The 22,703-nt window shown below is 39.3% G+C and overlaps 1 long non-coding RNA gene across 1 annotated transcript in view; it reads left to right on the top strand.

Annotated features, from left to right (window-relative positions):
* Positions 1-19,770, top strand: part of LOC102164357 (uncharacterized) — a 652,820-nt gene extending 633,050 nt beyond the window's left edge. Inside the window, exon 13 of the long non-coding RNA XR_014843622.1 lies at positions 18,474-19,770. This is a non-coding gene — a long non-coding RNA (uncharacterized LOC102164357). The remainder of the gene's footprint in view (positions 1-18,473) is intronic.
* The last annotated feature ends 2,933 nt before the right edge of the window (positions 19,771-22,703 follow it).

The following is a 22,703-nucleotide window of genomic DNA, read 5'->3' as shown; positions in this document are numbered from 1 at the left end:
GAACCCAACAGGCATCCATGAGGATGTGGGTTCAATCCCTGGCCTCACTCAGTTGGTTAAGGTTCTGGTGTTGCCATGAGCTATGGTGTAGGTCCCAGATACAGCTCAAATCCTGTGTTCCTGTGGCTGTGGCATAGGCCAGCAGCTGTAGCTCTGATTCGACTCTTAGTCTGGGAACTTTCATATGCCATGGGTGCGACCCTAAAAAACAAACAAAGATCATATTAATAGATCTAAGGAAAACAACCTTGTAATTTTTCCATAGACTTTGAAAAGGCATTTGGTAAAATTCAACATCTATTCTTTACCTTAAATAATTGAAGAAAACTGTTCATTGATTAAAAGAGATGGAAATCTTCTCAATATGATAAAAATCTCTTAGAACATAGGCCAGTTTAGTGGCAAGCACTAGAAATATTGCACTTAAAATCTGAAAAAAAAAGATCGTGGTTTCCAACATCACAACAATATTTAACTTAATATTGTTTCTTGGTATTAGCCAAAGACATTTTCACAATTACCACATTTTGCTTATGGCTAAGTGAAAATTAATATATAATCTATACATTTCATATAGACAACAAGTAGGGAAGATAATATTCCACTTAATAATAGCAACAAAAAAAGAAAAATAATAGAAAAAAAACAACATGAAGTGTGCAATTCTCTATTTGAATAAATATTTTAAATGTTTCTAAGCGACAGAAAGACTTGAACAAATGGCAAGTCATACCATGTTCTTGGGTAGGAAGACCCAGCATTATAAAAAGTGTCAGTTCCTGCTAAATTAATCTGTAAATATAACATAATCCCAATTAAAATAGCAACACTTTTCCCACAATTAGGCAAGCTGATTTTAAAGTTCATACGGAGAAATAAACAAGCAAAAATAGAAAAACTGAAAAGAGTAATAAAAATGTACTAGAGAGAAAAAAATCATTAAAATACATTTTATAACACATAATTATAGACTTGAGAATTAAAACATTAAAATACTGAATTTTAATGAATTAAAATACTGGCTCTTGCATAAAGAGATACGTTTTTGCACCATAATAAAAAGCCAAGACATAAATACAAATATATTGATATAGTATCTCATATTTGTTGGGAAAAATAGTTACATATTAAGTACATGGTAAGAAAGCAAAGGGAAATCCATTTGGAAAACAAACAAAATAATGGATTCACCCCATACACATTATTTAAAACAGATTCCAGAAAGATCAAATATTTAAACATACACATTGAAACCACAAAGCTTCTCTAAGAGTGAAAATTTTCTTAAAATCTTTGATTGGGTAATGCTTTTCTAGTTAAGATACGAAAATCCATAAGCTATAAAAGAAAAAGTTGATAGATTTGGATACCTAAATTTTTTTTTAATTGCAAAGCAAAACTGTCACAAGCAGAGTTTGTGTTTTGTTTGTTTTTTAAGTGCAATTGGAGGAGTTCCTGCTGTGGCTCAGTAGGTTAAGAGCCAAAAATAATTCCATGAGGATGCAAGTACAATCCCTGGCCTTGCTCACTGGGTTAAGGATCCAGCATTGCCACAAGCTGCAGCGTAGGTTGCAGATGCAGCTCAGATACTGTGTTGCCATTGCTGTGGCATAGGCTGGCAGCTGCAGCTCTGATTCAGTCCCCTAGGCTGAGAAATTCCATATGCCGCAGGTGTGCCATAAAAAAAAACAATAAAATAGTTTTCTGGTAGAGTCTTTAGGATTCTCTAGGTATAATATCATGTCATCTGCAAATAGTGATAGTTTTACTTCTTCCTTTTCGATTTGGATTCCTTTTATTTCTTTTACTTCTCTGATTGCGGTGGCTAGGACTTCCAGAACTATGTTGAAGAGTAGTGGCGAGAGCGGACATCCTTGTCTTGTTTTACCATATGAGGAAAATATATACATATATACACATACTATACATACGGGTACCACATATATACACACACTGTACATATAACAATTCTGTGCATACATATATAACAGATACATATATAGGTGTTATGTGCATAATGTGTGTCTATCCCTTTACTTATACACACAAACCAGCTCTCGATCAATTATCTCCAGAGAACTACTCAAGAAACATGTGGAGAGGGGAATTGTAAGGCTAGAGAATAATGGTAGGAAAAGACTTATAACCTATATAATTTTTTGAAATTGTCTTTTTCTCTTTTAGGTTTATTGAGGTAAAATTGATATACCAAAAAAAAAAAAAAAAAAACAAAACTGCACATTTAGCGTATACAACTTGATGGGTTTGGACCTCTTCATGCACCCATGATGCCATCACAACCAAGGTACTCAAACATCGATTACTTCCAAACTCCCCCAAATTTCCCTTTGTTCTTTTGTGGTGTGTATGGTTTGTTTGGTTCATTTGGGGGAAGAACGCAACATGAAATTTGTCCTCTAAACATATATATATATATATATATATATATATATTTTTGTCTTTTTAGGGCCTCACCCACAGCATAGGGAGGTTCCCAGGCTAGGGGTCAAATCAGAGCTGTAGCTAGTGGCCTACACCACAGCCACAGCAACACAGGATCCGAGCCGTGTCTGTGACCTACACCACAGCTCATGGCAACGCCAGATTCTTAACCCACAGAGTGAGGCCAGGGATCAAACCTGCGTCCCATGGATGTTAGATTCGTTTCCACTGAGCCCTGACGGGAATTCCCTCTTAATATATTTTAAAGTGCAAAATAAAATTTCTATTATGCAATATAAGTAATTTCTAGAGATCTGTTGTACAATATTAGTACCTATAGTTACCTTTTTGAAATTTAAACCATGTGTATGCATGAACTTAAAAAAAACTATGTACATGTGTATATATGCATAAATGAACCTAATAAATACATAAAAATTGTATATGTGTACATATATATACTTATATATGAAAAACTGGGAGTTCCCGTCGTGGCACAGTGGTTAACAAATCGACTAGGAACCATGAGGTTGTGGGTTCGATCCCTGCCCTTGCTCAGTGGGTTAACGATCTGGCATTGCCGTGAGCTGTGGTGTAGGTTGCAGATGCAGCTCAGATCCCGCGATGCTGTGGCTCTGGCATAGGCTGGTGGCTACACCTCCGATTAGACCCCTAGCTTGGGAACCTCCATATGCTGTGGGAGCGGCCCAAGAAATGGCAAAAAAGACAAAACATATACATATGAAAAACTGAATATTAATAAAAAATGTCTCCAGTTGATAGGATTATTGTTGACTTTTACTCTTCTACATTTTGAAGGCTTTCTGCAATAGCATTACATTATAATCACAGAACTGTAAGTGTCATAGCTGAAAGACCAGAGGGATGATCTTGGTGTTACTGAAACAGAAAATCAAAAGACCTAGGTTTGGTTCCAGATCCAACACTTCCCAGCTGGGTGCCATTTGTTATATATTCTAACTAGTTTAGAGTCTTAGATTTGCCATCCGTAAAATGGGGCTTGCCTTGGTTTTCCTGAATTTAGAGGAAAATCAGTGAGAAGATACTCTTTATTTATTTATTTATTTTTGCCTTTTTAGGACCGCACCCGTGGCACATGGAGCTTCCCAGGCTAGGGGTGTAATCGGAGCTATAGCCGCCGGCCTACACCACAGCCACAGCAACTCCAGATCTGAGCCATGTTTGTGACCTACACCACAGCTCACGGCAACGCTGGATCCTTAACCCACTGAGAGAGGCCAGGGATCGAACCCGCAACCTCATGGTTCCTAGTCGGATTCCTTAACCACTGCGCCATGAACAGGAACTCCCAGAAGATACTCTTTAAATGCTTGTAAGTCATCATGCTACAGAAATGTGCAGAATCATTCTAGTTAATGATATAAGAAGCACTACTGAAGTATTATATTTCTCTATTTCTTACTTAAGACACAAATTGGCCAGTGCATTGAGCAAAACCGCTAAGAGTCTCTAATAACTACAAGGCAACTGAGCTCTGTCCTCCACTGTTATTTCCATTTACAATGTAGAAAGAAGAAAAAACAAATTAAGAAAGTTCTACAGGAAGATTCAAAGAGAAGAAATTCACACCTCCAAGGAAAGAGCATTGTCTTATGCTCTCCTAAAGCCAGATGTTATCCCAGTAAGAAACATCTGCTACACAAACTGGCTGTGCCATGAACCTGGTGTTTGGGGTCTATCTGCTTTGCTGTCTGTACTCAGAAAAATCTGAATGGACTCAATACGCAGTCCAGACAATTCCCAGGAAAATTGGCAATTATCCTGCCAGTCTCCAAACCAACACACACACACACACACACACACACACACACACACACACACACACACACACACATGTACATACACGTGTACCCACATATTTCTAGATATTTTTTAAAATTATGCATAGAGTTACAGAGAAGATGCTGAAACCATGAAATAATAATAGTTATGTCAGCAGGAATGTGGGATTGGAGCTCAACACTGCTTGTAAAACAATATATCGTTTCAACAAAAACAAGGCCAAAAGATCAAAAACAGTTCTGAATCAGTGTCCAAAAAGTTCCATTTTTAAGTAACGGTTTCAAAAGATTTTTCCCTTAACATCTGAGGCAACAAACCAGACATGGGCAAGCAGCTGGATTCCCCTCACCTTGGCCAGCTTGCTGGCTCTCCCTCTCCCTCTCTCTTTTTTCTGCCATCAGGAGCTTTCAAAATGTTTTCAGTGGAAAACCTCACCATTGTAAGTGCTCAGGAAATTCACTCACTTGAGGTCACAGACCAGTGCCCTCCTATCTGCTTCACCACTCAGTGGGGTATCTCCAAATATCTTGAGGGGTGTTGCAAAATGCTGAAAATAAATGGAAAAAACCTAGTTAATTGGTTCAAGTTTTTCCCTTTAATTTATTTATACCATACACAGTGCTTTAGGGGAAGTCAGGATGAGTTTCCAAAAAAATCAGCAACCGCAGATACTATAAAAGTTTGGAGATTGTTGCTTCAGGCCTCTAGGAGATAATTTAGTGGTGCTATAATGGCTAGAGTATGGTCCAAAGTTATACATCTCCTGAGTTCAAATCCCAATTTCAATACCAGCCATGTGGCTTTGAAAGCGTCCTTATTAACCCTTCTCTACCTCTTTGTCTCATCTCACAGAGTTACATGAAGAATGTATATTATCATTCCTGAAAAGCATTGCATTCAATGCTTAGCACATAAGAAACGTTCAAGGAATGTTAGCGGTTATTTTCACTATTGTTAGTCGTACCATGACAGAAAATTACTAACTGGTCCTTGAACACCTTGCAAGAGTTCATGTTCTTCCGTGAGTGCCTACCCTAAGCATTTACTATGACAGAGATGCTTGGGTACTTCTCAGAAAAATAAGCAACCTCTAGCATCTTGTCACAAGTTCAGAGATTCTGCCTCTCAGCATGGACTGTTTAATGTGTGCTCAAAAAAACAAACAAACAAACAAAAAAAAGCATGCAAGCAGGCAAAAACTATGTCTTCTATCTTGCAGTGAAGGATGCTGCCGGGTTGTTATGCCACATTCGATTTTTATTAGACTGGCTCTTTTCTAACTGCATTCCAACTCATTTCTCAGCCTCAACAGACGAGAGGGCAATGCAGGAGTAGCACGGAACACACTGCTTTGTTCTGGTGTCTTAACACTTCAGACAGATGAAAAGAATAGTCCTTAAACTGGCCCATCTCTGTAGACTGTGTCTTCAGAAGAGCATAACTTCATTTTTTCCATTCGTATGACCAGATGACCTGTTGGTAAATGTTTTAGGGAACAGCTCATAGCAAGAAGAAAACTAAAGGCATATTTGAGTTTATGGAGATACCTAATTTTCCATCACTGAGAGATGTTCTTCTTTATCTCCATGTATGTTATTCATCAAGGCATCTTGACACTATTTACTGGAAAGTAATGGCACTGTTTACCAGAAAACTAGCATAATCTGCTACTCATTGTTTTCATCAGTTAAATAAAACTGACCTTTCATCTTTAGTATTGTGCTTCCAACAAAATCCTGCCAAAATCCCTAATGATCTGTGTTTCTCAGACAGCTGCAAGACATTCTCATGAGCTAAGAAAATGGTGGGATGGCCACCCCATCCAGAGATAGAAGGGCCCAGCCTCACAGGCAGAGTTGACAGGTAGCACTCCAACCAAGCCATTGGGATCCAGGGGAAAGAGTAAGTGAAGGTAAGGAGCTTGGAAAAGAGAATCCCCAAACCTCGTATGGAACCCCTAAATCAAAAGCATTTAATGGCCACTAGGATTGAATTGACAAAGCTCAGTCAAGGGTAGAGTTAATAATCAACGGATAAAATCAGATTTTGTAGAATTTCACTTAGTAGAGTTAGGGTAAATATTCCACCATAGAGCCTAACTTTCCCTAATCAGTATCCTTCAGTTACTGAAGAAGAGCTGAAGAGCCGCCAACACTCCCTTTCATGAAGAATGATAGCGGTATGGCCAGAACTTGATTTTACTGCTCACACTGATAAAGGTGCTCAGTCTCAGTTTGTCTCTGAAAGACCAACATTTACCCATGCATGGGTTGCAGGCTTGTTATTCTCAATCTAACTAATACACCAACACACTATGAGCGTTCTCACACAGTTCAAATTACACAAGCAATCATTATATTTAAATGGGAAAGGTCTCAGATCTTGAGTTTTGTCTGGTTCTTTTGCTCACCTACCATCATCCATCCTTCCTGCAGCAATAGCACCTTTTTTGGTTCCTTTGAGAAACTGTTTCATCTCTACTCCCATGCGTATATTAATTTGTACCCCAAGATATATATACAGGAATGTTCCTTGCAGTGAAAATTTAGGAAAAATCTAAATGTTGGATATTTAATAGGTGAATAGTTAAAGAAATCACAGGGCATTCATACTAAAATATGAAGAATTTAAAAGAATATGAGAGATTTATATGTACCAACATGGAACAATCTTCACTATTATTAAGTGAAAGAGCAGCTGCAGAATAATATATGTAGCTTGATTTCATCACATTTAGGCCCATGAATATACATGTAAATACACAAAAAATTATCTCAATAGTTACACACTGGACTAAAAACAGTGGCTACCTCCAAGGAGAGGCATATGACTAGAGGAAGAAGAGGTGAAGGGAAACATTAACTTCAGTTGTATTATTCTGTATTATTTGAATTTTTATAAGAAGCATACAGTTATAAAAATGTAATATTTAAAGTTCATAAAAAATCTCAGCTGAAAACATAAGCCTTTTTAGAGAAGTGATTTATGTCCTCAGAACTTGGAAAGGACTTTGGGTTGTTATCAAAAGTAGTAGCTATTAATGAATATGTGGATCCAGCAGTTATGTTCTTTTCAGACACAGACCATTGAAAGAGCAAGTTTTCAGCATATTATTCACTCATTGATGCAGTAACATAATGTGTCTTTCAAACAGCTCAAACGTAGCTTGTGTCTTCCTTGTCCTAATCCCACTTCCCATGCCAAAGTATCCATTGTTGTTAGTGTAGTATGTATCCTGACAGATTTACAAACACATGTATGAATATTAGAAATTATGCATAGTTTGGTTACATCTTTAGATTCTTGGATGGATATCAAACACCTATAATCTGGGCCCGCAATCTCCAGGAAATATATCAGCCTCTCCAAGTCGTTCTCTTATAGTCTCTCTCGCAAAGAAACAATGTCTTCAACGTTCAACTTCAAAATTTTAATTCTTCTATACCTCTGAGTTGGGTAAAATATTCAGGAGTCATAGAACTAGTTAGTCCTTTTTAAAAAAAATTATATGTGAAAGGTTGTTTAAACTTTATTTCATTTTGTCTGTATTAGGACCGCACCCACAGCATATGGAAGTTCCCAGGCTAGGGGTGAAATCAGAGCTGTAACTGCTGTCCTACGCCACAGCTACAACGCGGGATCCCAGCTGTGTCTGCAACCTACACCACAGCTCATGGCAATGCCAGATCCTTAACCCACTGAACAAGGCCAGGGATAAAACCTGCATCCTCACGGATACTAGTCAGATTCATTTCCACTGAGCCACGACGGGAACTCCTTAACTAGTTAGTCCTTTATGAGTGATCCAGCACCAACTATGGAATGCGGAAAATATTTCCACTTACTTCTTCAGAACCTCAGCCAAAACCAAAAATGTACTGCATTTATTTTAATATCCAGTTAGATTTCTTAAGCTAATTGATTTTAATACGTGGTTCCCATATTTAACCACTTTGCTTAACTCCTTCATTAGTTTTATTAATTACTTTTCTTCAATTTTTATTATAAAAATATCTTTATATATAATAATTCCTCCTTTCCCATACTTGCATCTCTTATTTCTTTTTCTTGTCTTAGTGCATTGGCTAAAATTTTCAGTACAAAGTTTAGATTCTCAGTAATAGTAGACAGCCTTGTCTTATTTCTAACTTAATTTTTTAAATATCTAATATTTCACCATTGGTATGATGTTTCTTTTAAACCTCTATTAGATACTAGTTAAATATTTTTTTAATTTGTTATATTTCTATCTGACTAAAAATTTTTTGACATATGGGTCACTGAATTTTATCAAATATTTTTCTGCATCTATTTGAGATGATTGTAAGGATTTTCTCCTTTTAATCTGTTGATAAACATACTAAATTATATTGGTAAAAATTTCTTGTGTTATCTCTGCGTTCCTAGGTCATGCACTTTATTCTTTTAATGGAGAGTTGTGTTCGATTTGCTGATATTTAAAAAAATTTTGCCCTGTAATTTTAAGTAAGAATGTTCTATGCTTTTCTTTTCTATTTTTTTCCCTTGCCAAGTTTTTGAAATCCAGTTGAGTTACATAGCTTTCCAATTAAAATATATATATATGGGAATATAGTTGACTTACAATGTCTGTGTTAGTTTCAGCCATACAGCAAAGTGAATCAATTACACATAAAAATAAATTCATTCTTTTTCATAGTCTTTTCCTGTGTAGCTTATAGAGTATTGAGTAGATTTCCCTGTGCTATAAGAAGGTCCTTGTTACTTATTTATTTTATATATGGTAGTGTGTGTATGTTAATCCCAACATCCTAATTTATCCCTCCCTCCAACACTTCCTCTTTGGTTTGGTTTCAAAATCTTTGAGTCTGTTTCTGTTTTGTGAATAAGTTCTTCTGTATCATTTTTTATTAGATTCCACATATTAGTGATTTCATATTTTATTTGTCTTTCTCTGTCTGCTTCACTTCACTCCGTATGATAATCTCTAGATCCATGCATGTTGCTACAAATGGCATTATTTCATTCTTTTTATGGCTGAGTAATATTCCATTTTATGTATGTACTACATCTTTTTTGAATTATGGTTTTCTTTGGATATATGCCCTGGAGTGGGACTGATGAACCATATGGTAGTGCTATTTTTAAGGAACCTCCCTACTGTTCTCCATAGTGGTTGTACCAATATACATTCCCACCAACAGTGTAGGAGTGTTACCTTTTCTCCACACCCTCCCCAGAATTTATTGTTTGTACACTTTTTGGTGGTGGCCATTCTAACTGCTGTGGAGTCATACCTCATTGTTTTTATTTACATTTCTCTAATAATTAGTGATATCGAGCATCTGAGTAATTTATGGATCATGGAGATTATTTATTTCTTAAAGATTTGGTAGTAATCACCCATAAATCTCCTTGGATCTTTTACCATTTTTTGGCTGCACCTGTGGCATGCAGAAATTCCTGGGCCAGGGATTGAACCTGCACCACAGCAGCAACCCAAGCCATAGCAGTGACAGTGCCATATCCTTAATCTGCTGAGCCATATGAAAACTCCTCTTCTACTATTTTAAATATCAGTCCTTTGATTTCCTTTTCAATTATACTGTATCATAAACATATGCAGTTTTCTACTTTGTTTTGATGTTTGTATACAATTCACATCTTCCTAGAAAATTATTCATATTAAGCAGTTTTCCAAATATACTATTGTAAAATTTTATATATATTCCAATATTAACTCTTTTCTTTTGACAGTTATGGCCCTACCTCTTCTCTAATAACATTTCATCTGTCTTTTTATTCTCAGTAAGATTTTCCAAAAGGTTGTAGTAATGTTTTTAATGTTTTCAAATAGGCAACATTTTTATGGATTAGTTTATGAATTATTATCTGTACCTTTTAATACACCTTCCTCCTACTTTATAAAGTCTATTTTGTTATACTTTTCAAAGTTTTTTTGGTTCAAATAGCATTTATTTTCAGTCAGTATTACCTTATAATATTTGGCTTTATAGTTATAAAGTTTTTGTGACCACAGTTTTGTTCATAAACTTTACTGTGTTGTGCTTCATCACTTTTAAGTTTATCATTTATATTTTTCTTTATTCTATAACCCAAAACATATTTATTTATTTATTTATTTTTTTGTCTTTTTGTCTTTTGTTGTTGTTGTTGTTGTTGCTATTTCTTGGGCCGCTCCCGTGGCATATGGAGGTTCCCAGGCTAGGGGTCTAATCGGAGCTGTAGACTCCGGCCTACGCCAGAGCCACAGCAACTCAGGATCCGAGCCGCGTCTGCAACCTACACCACAGCTCACGGCAACGCCGGATCGTTAACCCACTGAGCAAGGGCAGGGACCGAACCCGCAACCTCATGGTTCCTAGTCGGATTCGTTAACCACTGCGCCACGACGGGAACTCCCCAAAACATATTTAAAATTAGTTTTAAATTTCAAATATACTTTTTTACTCTTCATTTCACATAAATTTTAATTTTATTGTCATGAGCGTGCTTGGTATACTTTTGGCTCTTATAATTTATTGAGGTTTCTTTTATTTTAATATGTCACTAATGATTTTTGTATGTGAATTTTCTATATGTGCGAAAAAAAGACGTTTATTCTTCTAATGGGATGCAGTGATTGTAAATGTAAATAGATATAGAATCAGGATTATTCACTGGGTAATTGGGTAATTTAAATTCTGTACGTAATTAATCTTGTCAAAAAATTCTGAGAAGATGGAGTTCCTGTCATGGCTCAGCATAATGAACCCAACTAGTATCCATGAGATCACGGGTTTGATCCCTGGTCTCGCTTAGCAGGTCAAGGATCCAGTGTTGCCATGAGCTGTGGTGTAGATCACAGATACGGCTCAAATCTCGTTGCTGTGGCTGTGGCGTAGGCCAGCAACTGTAACTTGGATTTGACCTCTAGCCTGGGAGCTTCCATATGCCACATGTGTGGTCCTAAAAGGCAAAAATATTCTGAGAAGTGTGTTAAAACCTCCCAGTATGATCAAGGTTTTATCCATTTCTATTTATATGCTTCTAACAGATGTTGTTTTATATATTTCAAAGCAATGTATTTAGATGCAGGATAGATTATGGCTTTCATACCTTTGGTGGATTGTTGCTATCACTGGTATTTTATATTCAGATGATTTTTCAATCTTTCTCTTTTATCATCTATGTCTTTACTTATTTCTTGGTTTGTTATCTCTTTTGTGTCCTTTGGGATTTATGTTTCATTTTGTTGGAATGCACCTTCCATTGATAGTCTTAGGGGAAGTTTGGAGGTAAAAATATCTTGAGTAGTTGAATGTCCCAAATATCTTTAATTTCCCTCATGTTTAAATAACTGTTTGTCTAGATACGGAATACTAGGTTCTAATTTTTCCTCAGCCCTTTGAAGATATCATATTATCTTCTTAGGACCAGTATGGCTGATGAGAAATACAGTTATCAGTCTACTACTTCTTCCGATATAGAGGTTTACTTTTTTGTTCTGGCAATTTTTAGGATCTTTTTCTTTAGATTTGGTGTCCCCAAATTAAACCATACTCTGTCCAGACAGTCATTTTCTATTCATATCATTCTGCAGTTAGTAGACCCTTTGGGTCCACCACTTCTTTATAATTTCAGAGTTTACCAGTCATTCATTTCATTAAAATGAAAGGATATGTTCTTTTGTTATTTCTTTCACTTTTACCTTATTTTACTTATTTTAAGGATGTAGACATAATACATGTATATATTCTTATAAAATTTTGGACAATTCACAAGCATATTGAGCAAAAACTTTGGATAAAATTATAATCCTTTTCCTTTCCCTAGGCAAAATCACTGTTATAAATTAAATATGTATCCTTTCAGATATTTTTATTTTTCATCTACTTTTTATCAAATTAACACATATTTATGGCTTACAAAATTCAAGATCAATAAGGTTTCTAACGATAAAAAATTACAAAATCACAAATCCCTGTTCCACTCACCCCCCCCCCTTTCTGATTCCCATTCCTGTGAGAAAAACACTTCCTTTTATCGGAGCATAATTTCATCTATGAGCTCATGCATCCCCTAGCTGAGCCACCAAGGCATTTTCTCAAATTTTTTAAGGATCACCCTCTTGGAATAACCCCATTCAAGGCTCCAGTTCCCAAGCCCCCTTTCCTATTTCCTTCACAACATAGATAAGAATGAGTTTACCGGGAGTGGTCCTCACTTCCTGGAAACCAGTGTGGGGAGCAAGCTTGGGGTTCATTTTCATACAACCAATGCACTCCTTGTGGTTTTAGTTAGGCTTTGTAACAGATGGAGGGATGCTCAAAAATAAATTTATCACCCACTGTGTGTAAACCTCTAACTAAATTTACTTAGTTAAATTAAACATGACAACCAGTTTCAAACATGCAAGTGTGAATTTACTTTAATCAGCAAGGCCTGGACTTCCCGGCTTGGTGCAGTGGAAACGAATCTGACTAGGAACCATGAGATTGCTGGTTCGATCCCTGGCCTCGCTCAGTGGGTTAAGGATCCGGCATTGCCATGAGCTGTGGTGTGGCTCAGATCTGGTGTCGCTGTGGCTCTGGCGTACACTGGCAGCAACAGCTCTGATTAGACTCCTAGCCTGGGAACCTCCATATTCCACGAGGGAGGCCCTACAAAGACAAAAGACAAAAACAAAAAAAAAAAAACAAGGCCTCCACCTCAGAGAATTGGTAAATGCTCTCTAGAAAGAATCAGCTGGGTCAGTATCTTCATCATGATGTGCTTTGGTCCTTTATCATGTGTGTTTCAGAAGACACACTGCCATTCTTCTCATGCATTTAGCACCCACACATCATAACATGACAACTTTCTCCCACAATTGCATATCCTTATAAACTCCTTTTTAAAATTTCTAGCTGGAGTTTCCATCGTGGCTCAGCAGAAACAAATCTGGCAATCATCCATGAGGATGCAGGTTCAATCCTTGGCCTCACTCAGCGGGTTAAGGATCTGGCATTGGCATGAGCTGTGGTGTAGGTTGCAGATGCGGCTTGGATCCCACGTTGCTGTGGCTGTAGTGTAGGCCAGCAGCTGTAGCTTTAATTTGACCCCTAGCCTCAGAATCTCCAAATGCCGTGGGTGCGGCCCTAAAAAGACTAATTAATTAAGTAATTAAAATTTCTATCAGACCCCAGTTTTCTTGATTAAAGAAATTGTATCACAGGGACATCACATTCAAGTGAATCCAACTCATTAAGTTCACTATTTGTGTTTCTCAGCTTAGGCTTAACACAGAAATCATCAGGAAGATTTAAAAGTACTGATACCTAGGGGTTCCCGCTGTGTTGCAGTGAGTTAAGGATTCCACTGAAGGAACTCAGGTCACTGCAGAGGCACATGTTTGATAGCCAGTCCTGCGCAGTGGGTTAAGGTTCCAGCACTGCCGAGCCATAGCTAGGCTTGGTTTTGTTTCCATCTGTGGCCTGGGAACTTCCACATGCTGCAGGTGCAGCTGAAAAAGAGGGGGGAAAAAAAGTACTGATACCTGGATTCTACCCCCCAGAGATTCTGATTTGATTGCTCTGGAGTGTGGCCTGGGTGTGGAGAATCACCTAAGTGATTCTGAGGTGCCCCTAAAGTAAAGAATTACTGAAAAGGATGCCCACGTGGGAGATACCTTTTAACAGCAAAGTATTGTACTCAGTTTTCTTCTTTTCAAAACCTGGATTTTGATACATTAAGCTTTTTTTATAAGGTGAATTTGGTTTAATTCCATTGTATTTATTCTACAGTCAAAGGAGAGGATAGATTTGATGCACTTGAGGCTTAAAGATACCATAAAGATCAATTCATCCCACACATTTTGTAAATGAAGAGACAGTAGACTTCCTGCCCTCCCAGAATTATCACCCTGGTGCATTTTCCTCTGGTGTAGAATTCTCATCTACCTGTCTGTCTCTGACATCTGACTCAATGCAACTTCAGCTGTATTTAGACATCCAGGCATCAGCTTGATGACTTGTTTCGGAATTTCTACCCTGTCTCAATCTCCAGTTCACACACCTCAGGCTCCTGACACACTCAGTATAGCACCAACTTCCCTGGCTTCAGCAGAGACCCTGGGACCCAACTTCCAGCTCATGTCAGCCACTGCCCTGGCTCAGCCCTGGGTAGGTACCTCTCCCACCTAGGAGATAAAAAATAGGGGTTTCCTCATTTTTAAAGAGAATTTTAGGTATATTCAAAATAATTCTCTCATTTACATTTTTTTACATTTTATGTCCATCCCAACCATAGGAAAATAACAATGATAGCTAACGGAATTCACCATTGCGTTAAAATGTTTTTATTAGACTGAAAGTTAAGTGCTTTTATTCTCAAAGAGACAAAATTGGGGAATCCTCTCTTCAGCAGGTAAAATCTCACAATAGACATTGAGCATTTCTTTCATCATTGTTTTCACCTTTATTATTGTTATATGTGTATCAAAGGGTCTACTGGAAAATAAGTCCCCTGTCCCTTTGTCCCTGCTCCCCAGGTTCTTTTCTTAGAAGCAGCCATGTCAGCAATTTTATGGGTGCTTTGTTCTAGAGGTACACCCTAAATACTTCGAAAGGACACCCTCCTTCAGGTCGCTCACACACTTTAGGAAAACGCAGATAGCATGTAGGGTCGGGTGAAACCCTGGTAATCCAGAGCATGGCATCCAAGTATTCAAGCCATCACTGGTGGATAAAGTATGGGAGCAGGACAAGGCCCTGGGCCATCAAGAAGTTGTGGTGCCTGATTGCTTATGGCAAAAAAAAAAATAGAATAGTAATTATAAAGTAGACCATTTTCAATTCTCTAGTAAGAATGCAAAGGGAAAGGTGAAGGTAGTGAATATTCTACTCAGAACAAGAAAGAAAATCGAAACTGTGAAGGATAGCATTGAAAGAGTCTTAGGTCCTGTGGTCACAGAATAGATACAGTGAGGATCAGATGTAATGCCTGGGAGTAAGGGTGCAGGGCTACGGCACAAAATAGATGCTCAACCCTGTCGGGTCTCCTGCACTAAGGCAAGGGCATCATGGAAAAGTTATGGGACCTTGACATTTAGACAGACATGATAGAGGCTTAGACTGATAAATCCGCATAACCTTCCTGGCCTGTGTGGGTAGCCCCTGCTGCCCCCAAGCAGGCTCCCCATGCTTAAAGCATTGCAATAACTGCACCTGGGCAGATGCCTCACAAAACACAAGGCTTGCTCTGTACTCTACACCAAGAGGTTTGCAGGAACTCACCAGTTTCTATCTGCAGGAGTCTGAGGTGCGCATGGGAACAACTTCAAAGGGTGTTTGAAGAAGGAGGACAAATTATAAGGCTTGCCTGTGCAGAATTTATTGGCATGCACATACCTACCCAGAGTTTGGATGTAGTGCATTGGCTCAGGCACCTGGCAGTGGCGTTAACAGTCTGCTAGGTTAACTGCCAGGGACCATGAAATGCCAGAACTTCCCTGCATGTAGTGGGAGCAGAAGTCTGAAGGCTCAGGGAGATAAGACTGTTGGCAGATCTGCTGTGTGCAACTTACTTGGCCATTCCTGAACCAGCCCTCAATTATCCCCCTACATTCCCTGCATGCAGTCTCAGAGAACTACCAGCAAGATAGCTGTTCCAGAATATTATTCAGCCTTAAAAAAAAGAATGACATTCTGGAGTTGCCTTTGTGGCTCAGTGGATTAAGAACCGGACATAGTGTCCATGAGGATGTGGGTTTGATCCCTGGCCTTTCTCAGTGGATTAAGGATCCAACATTGCCACAAGCTGTGGTGTAGCTTGCAGATGCTTGGATATGGTGTGGCTGTGGCTGTGGCATAGGCTGGCAGCTGCAGCTCCAATTCAACCCTTAGCCAAAGAACTTCCATATGCCACAGGTGCAGCCCTAAAAAAAAGAAAAGAAAAAATGACATTCTGAAACATGCTAAAACATGTACCAAAACCTTGGAGACAATATATTAAGTGAAAGAAGCCAGACATGAAAGGGCCAATATCATATGATTGTGCTCATACCAGATACCTAAAATAAAAGAAATTCATAGAGACAGAAAGTAGAACAGAGGTTACTAGGGGATGGGCTGAGGGGAGGATTGGGAATTATTGTTTAATGGATACAGAATTTCTGTTTGAGATGATGAAAAATTCTAGAAATGAATAGTGATCAATGATAGTTGTACAATACTGTGAATGTACTTAATGCCACTGAATTGTACACCTGAAATGGTTAAAGTGGTAAATTCTATATTGTATCTGTTTAAATACAATAAAAAATGAAATATGTCCATTCTTCCCAGTCAAAGGGTGAGCCTATGACCCATGACCCAAGCTAGGGCAATCCAACTGGTCAGCCTGAACTCCATAATGAGCTAAGGTTCACCAAATGAGTGTCTTAGTTTGGGCTGCTGTAACAACACATGTCACACACTGGGTGACTTATAAACAACACACATTTATTTCTCACCATTCTGGAGGCTGGAAGTCTGAGATCAGCGTGCCCAAATGATGGGGTTCTGGTGAGAGCCCTCTTCCAGGTTCCAGACTGCCCACTTCTCACTGCATTCTCACCTAGCAGAGGGCAGAGGGGGGAAGCCAGCTCTCTATGACTCTTACAAGGACCCTAATCTTACCCTCATGACCTCCTTTAACCCCAGTCACCTCCCAAAGAGTCCCTCTTCCTAATACAATCACACTGAGTGTCAGGGTTTCAACATATGAATTTGTGGAAGACAGTCTATAACAATGGGCATAACTTAGAATGAATTCATTCTGCTTATTCAGCATTTTTCATAGCATTTTTCATAGCTTTTAAATATCTGTTTAAAGAAAAGGCCTCCATGCCACTCCACAGCTGTTATGTTGCTCTCCTTCCTTTTATAGACATATTTCTCAAGAGCAGACACCTCTCATGGTCTCTGATTCCTCATGCCTCCTTTAACCTTCACCCCACCCTGGTCTAGCTTCTGCGTCCACCAAGCCCCTGAGATAGCTCTTACAAGGTCACAGTGACCTCCATATCACAAGATCCAGAGCAGAGTTGAATCCTCTCCCTTCTTCCTGAAGTATTTTTTTTCCTTGGCTTACATGCCATTTTACTTCATGGTTTCCCACCTTATTTTCTAAACAGTTTTCCAGTCTCCTTTGCTGGCTTGGTTTCCTTTTCCTAGTTTTAAAATATGCTCATTTTATTAGCTGATCCTAAGTTGTTCCATCCATAATTATGAATGGCTTCAATTACTGTCTACATACTGATACCCAAATATATATTATTTCTGACGTAGCTTTCTTGGGCTTTGGACCCTTATACCCAACAGCCTACTTCATATTTCTCTTTGATGCTGCAAAAGATCTTCAGATTTAACATACTTCAAATGAAATTTATTATTTTATTCCAACCAAACAGGATCTTCAGTGATTTTTTTTCCTTTTTTAAATTTTTTTTTTTGGGGGGGTCATTTGTTTTGTTGTTGTTGTTGTTGTTGTTGTATTGTCTTTTGTCTTTTTAAGGCCGCACCCCAGGGCATATGGAGGTTCCCAGGCTAGGGATCTAATCTGAGCTACAGCTGCCAGCCTATGCCACAGCCACAGCCATGCCAGATCCGAGCCTCATCTGTGACCTACACCACAGCCAAGCAATGTGAGTTCTGAGCCAGATCTGCAACCTATGCCTCAGCTTGCACCAACGCTGGATCCTTAACCCACTGAGCAAGACCAGGGATCAAATCCACAACCTCATGGTTCCTAGTCGGATTTGTTTCCACTGCGCCACAATGGGAACTCCTGTTTGTTTTGATTTTTATTTTAGTGAATGGTACTACTATTTCTCTCTCTCTCTCTCAATCTCTCCCTCTCTCTCTCTCTCTCTCTCTCTCTCTCTCTCTCTCTCTCGCCATCCCCACCCTGCCCACTTACATTATTCCAAATTTTGGAAGCCATCTTTAACACATTCTCTTCCCCAGGCCATCACCAAGATTGACTGATTGACTCTACTTCTTTAATGTCACTTGAATCTGTCCATTTCTGTACATTTGCATTGCTATTTCTCCAGTAGAAGCCATTACCTCTCACCTGGACTCTGGCAATTAACCAGTCTTGCCAGGCAACTTAGTCTCTTATGGGTTAAAACTCAGAGTGCTTTATGTAATGCAGCAAAGATTTTTAATTGCTGACCAGGGTTTATTTTGCCTTTCATCATTTAGGTGCCCATCATCTTCAAGAGAATGTTGATTTTACTTGCAACTCTACAAAAGGACCACATTTCTCGGTATCTTGATGCTAGTATGGCTATACAGGTAAGTTGCTGTCAGTGAGACTCAAGTTGAAATGATGTATGGGACTTCCAGGAAGACTTTCCTGGAAAAGAACAATCATCAAAAGGAAAATGTCTCAAGTGGAAATTGTACTACTCTTCCTTCTCCTCTTTACCCTTCTTGGAGTCTGGACGACAGATGTGATGACTGACATTCCGACAACATGGTTGCCACAATCACCCAGCTGAGCCCTTCCTGAGTTCCTGACACACAGCAACCATCTCTGATGATAAAATTATTGCTCTTGTTTTAAGCCACTGTGTTTTGGAGTGATTTTTCACACAGTAAGAAATGGCTGATAACATCCGCTGATTAAATATGGGACTTTTTGAACAGGTGGTGTCCTTGCTCCCTTAAGGAGATAGCAAAGGATGCCATCTGCCTTGGGATTCCTCCTCTATCTTACCTGGAGCACTCATTGCCCTTCTTTTCAGGAATCCTTCCACACTTTTAAAAATGACTAAGATGGCAAGTTTTATGTTATGTGTCTTTTACTATAATGAAAAAGTCTGGCGTCTTTGTACTCCACGTATTAAACCTACCCGAGAACACTGCATACAGAAAATGTATAGTAAACAATGAAAATATATAATTTGCCTTGTATACTCTTTAAGTGAATTCACATTAATTAACAGTGAAATTTTGATTATTTAATCTGACCTATATGACTGTATAATAGGGTCCTGGCCTGCTCTTCCAATTTCATGCTGAATCACTGTTCCCTTCACTCAACATCCAGCCCTGTTCCCTCGCAGAGTCTGTGCTGTGTCAGACTCCTTCTGGCCTTGGGACATACGGTTCCCTCTGCCTATATCAGTCTTCCCTACATCCAGAAAAGTCTTTTTGATTCCTCTAAACAAGGGAAGTGTTTTTCCTATTTGATGTTCCTTCAGTAATTTGTATTTCTGACTTTTTAAGATCGCACCCCTGGCATACGGAGGTTCCTAGGCCTGGGGTCAAATTGGAGCTATAGCTGCCAGCCTATGCCACAGCCACAGCAACATGGGATTTGAGCTGTGTCTATGACCTACACCACAGCTCAGAGCAATGCTGATCCTTAAGCCAATGAGCAAGGCCAGGGATCAAACCTGTGTCCTCATGGATGCTAGTCAGATGTGTTTCTGCTGAGACACGATGGGAACTCCAGCAATTTGTATTTCTATGTGATGAAATAAATTCCCGTGTGTATAGCTGTTTCATGTTTTTTCCCTTCCAAATCTGGGAACTCCGTGAGGGGGCCACATCTATCCTGTTTACTACTCCATCTCCAGTGCCTCTCATAATACTTAATGCATAAAAGCTAATGAGTAAATAGTTACTGAATGAATACATCAGTGACTAAGTTGGTAGGTGGCTTTGTAGTTCTTGGATCATACCAGGGGTTGAATCCCTTGCACGATGTCTAAGATCCATTCTACATCTAAAATTACATGTTTCTATGATTCTATTCCCATGCGAGTAAGGGCCATTAATCACCAGCTTCGCCCATATGTATAACAGTGCAAATTTAGGCCTATGTAAAGTTTATATTATACAGATGTTCTCACCAGTACTTGCCTTTCCAGATGCTTGGTTGATGCTATGACTACAAATATAGCAGGAGATAAGTGTAAGATGGAGAGGGTCAGCCAGACTGCCAGGTAGAGCCTGCCTCCAGGACTATGCAATAATGGAGACCCAAAGAATGAAATGCCCCAAACCTTTCCTCCTCCTGTTGGGAAGTGTTGATTTTTTTAGACTGCCAAGTTTGTGACATAGTCTAGGTTCTTGTTGATCACAGTCAAACAAGCAATGAAAATGGAACCTGAAAGAGACGAGCTATTCAATAAATATTTGGTGATGAATAAATGAGAAGCCTGTAGCTTGTGAACACACACATGGAAGCCTGTCCACATATGTTTGTAACCAGCTTGTCAAAATTCGCAGCAGCATCCTACTGACGATGAAGGATGGATGACCCAAGGATCTCTGGAAACCCACCCTTGGTGCCTTGACTCAAGTGAAATTGCTTCAGGAAAATGTGTTGACCCAGTTAAGAACCTCGGCAGGTCTTCCAGTTATCAAGCTGAAAGGGACTTAGAGTGTTCAGGTATAATATATGCTTGGTGAACTTCAGAATCAGGGAGACTCACACTGGGCCTTTCAAAACAGGTCACTTGCTACTACAAAAGAATCCGAGTGGAGTGACAGGGGTAGGAAGGTACAGAGACTAAATGACCCATCACCCCTTCAAATTCTACAATTTGAAATGGCCTTACTTGAAATCCATTTTCTGAGTGTAATTCCTAAGTGGAGTAATAATACTCTTTGAGTAGACAGTGGGGAGTAGGCTGGCAACAGGCATTTTTTTTTTTCAACACAGCTTGAGTAACTAGAGAAACCAAGTGCAAATTCTAACACTCACAATATTACATGGACCACCGCCAATTTGTCATGGATTTGATTCCATAAAAATGAATTTTGGCAGCTCAAGTCAGTGAGATATTGCTTCCTTGCTCTTAAAGGAGATTATATCTAGGGAAACCTTCTTTTCTTCCCCCACTGATCTCCTAAAATTTCAACCTCTACGTGATCAAGGAAGAAATGCCTGTGTAGGTTCATGCTGAACCTCAGGGGGTCACAGTGCTGTCAATTTCAATAGTCTAATGAGGCGACAATGAGCGACCTTGTTCTAGAGCAAGAAGTTCAGGTTTTCTGAGATGTGCCGATCCATGATAACAACCACCTAGCATCCCAGAGCTGGTGCTGGAAATTGGATACATTTCAGAAGGCTGCTTGGAGACTCTGGGCTCTGAGAATGAAAAGCAAGCATAGGAAGACCAGCCGATTTCACTGGAGAGCGAGAGATGCTTCTTTAGAAAAAAAGCTGAAATCTTAGGACATGGTCTAGATGGATATGAAACATAAAATGAGATCCTGAAGGCTGGAAGAGATGCAAAAAGGAAAAGAAAAATTAATCAAACTGCTCTGAAACTGAGCACTAGAAAAAAGAAAGAAAGAAAGAAATGGCTTAATTGCAATTATATGAGGAAAAGTTACTAGAACCCACAGCCATCTCACAGATGAGATGCGGTATCTCAGAGGCAGAATCTAACATGATTTGTCCAGAGAGGGACAGAATCCAGGTAACCACTCAAGTGTGCACCATGAGTAACAAGTCCATGGTGAAAGCAATCAGAGAATTGCAGTGGGAAGACTAGCAGTGCTGTGTTAAGTGGTTGCAGAATATCTGGCCACCTTTGAGAAGGGAAGGAGAGGACAAGGAGTGAACAATACTCAAAGCACGATTTGTGAGTTTTGAGATGTGCAACCATTGTAAGGAGAGATAAAGGTATTGTCTAAACTCTAAGAAGGAAAGATAAAGATATAGTCTAAACTCTGAGAGAATCTGTCCTAGAAATCCATGGAATCTAAGGAAAGACACTTATCAGAAGTTCCCTGGTGATCTAGTACTTATGACCTGGTTCTTTCACTACTGCAGCCCGGGTTCAATCCCTGGTCTGGGAACTGAGATTCTACATTAAGCCACTGCATGCCGTGGCCCCCCAAAATTAATTAATTAAAAGAAAAGAAAGACACTTATCTAAGAGATGAGACCTAATAAAGGGGAACCAGGCAGAAGACTAATAGAGCAAAACCAAGCCTGTGCTCAGTGTTTGTCTAATGGTTGGGAGGGTGTCTCCTGTCACTGCTTTGCTTACAGCCCTCCCTTTCACGTCACTTAGAGGAAAAAGCCAAGCCCGCAGGTCAGCCTACACCCCCTGGATCTGTTCCATCCCCTTCCCTTTCTGCCTATCTCTTGCTACTCCCCTTGCCCACCCCTTGCACACTCCAGTCTTGGCACACTGGCCTCCTTGAATTCCTGCTGTCATTGCAGGGCTTCTTCTCTTGCTGGGCCCACTACCTGGAACACTTCCACAGATGTGGGCCTGGATCATCCTTTTCTTGCCCTTCAAGCCTCCACTCCAGTGTTTCTTTCCCAGCCATGCCCACCCTGACTATCCTGCTTTCAACTACAGCAAGCCCCACCCCAATGCCCAGGTCCTTGCAATACACTCCTCCACTTTTATTTTTCTTTAACAGCATTTTTCATCATCCAATATACATACATGTACCACT

This window comes from Sus scrofa, chromosome 4, assembly GCF_054392235.1.
Source record: "Sus scrofa isolate SSC_HxYL_T2T_F1_AM1 chromosome 4, Sscrofa_HxYL_maternal_Yorkshire_Landrace_v2.0, whole genome shotgun sequence".
NCBI lineage: Eukaryota > Metazoa > Chordata > Mammalia > Artiodactyla > Suidae > Sus > Sus scrofa.
Note: the sequence above shows the minus strand (reverse complement) of the source record. Positions and strands in the feature narration are given on the sequence as shown.